Source organism: Etheostoma spectabile, chromosome 16, assembly GCF_008692095.1.
Source record: "Etheostoma spectabile isolate EspeVRDwgs_2016 chromosome 16, UIUC_Espe_1.0, whole genome shotgun sequence".
Lineage (NCBI taxonomy): Eukaryota > Metazoa > Chordata > Actinopteri > Perciformes > Percidae > Etheostoma > Etheostoma spectabile.
The window spans coordinates 18,408,220-18,408,918 of NC_045748.1; positions in this window are offsets into that span (position 1 = coordinate 18,408,220).

A 699-nucleotide genomic window follows, 5' to 3' on the forward strand; every position below is an offset into this window, starting at 1 on the left:
AATACTATTTATTAAAATATAATATTTAACATTTGTTATATTGGTAAATAGCCTATTTGGTCATAAGGACAAATTGTAAAACATTGTTACATTTTAAGCTATGTAAGTAAACTTTGTCTACATTTATGATTACTAGGCTATTGCCTTACACTCCATTTGTTATTATTACATTACATATCTACATTGCCATTTAAACGTAGGCCTAATCACAGATTGTGTGTTGGGATTGAAAGCTCTAGAGCAGTTATGGACACTGTATTTATAAAACAATGTGCTTACTAATAATCTAATACATAGGAGTATGTTATTGACAGTCTGAATATTGTTTCATAGTTTTTAAGTAGGCTAGAGTTTTGAGCAAGTTTTTTTATTATGTCCATGCAGATATAATTCATTTGATTTAAATAAATAAAAAATACATAAACCCCTGAACTCATACCTGATAATGCACCGCATTACCCCCTGGTATCACTACAATCGTAACAATATCTGCAGTGTGTAAAGATAACTGTCTGAGCGCGCCTCTGAACACCCAGTGTCACGTGCTGCAGGCCTCCCTCCATCAGCCTCGCGCCGTCCCACGCGGCGGCACCAGGTGGGCCGCCGCACCGGCGAACCGTGGCGTCGTTAACGCGCCGCAATTATGAGGCCGCAAAGAAGGGCGAAATAATTGCAAATAAAACTACATGATGCAGAAAA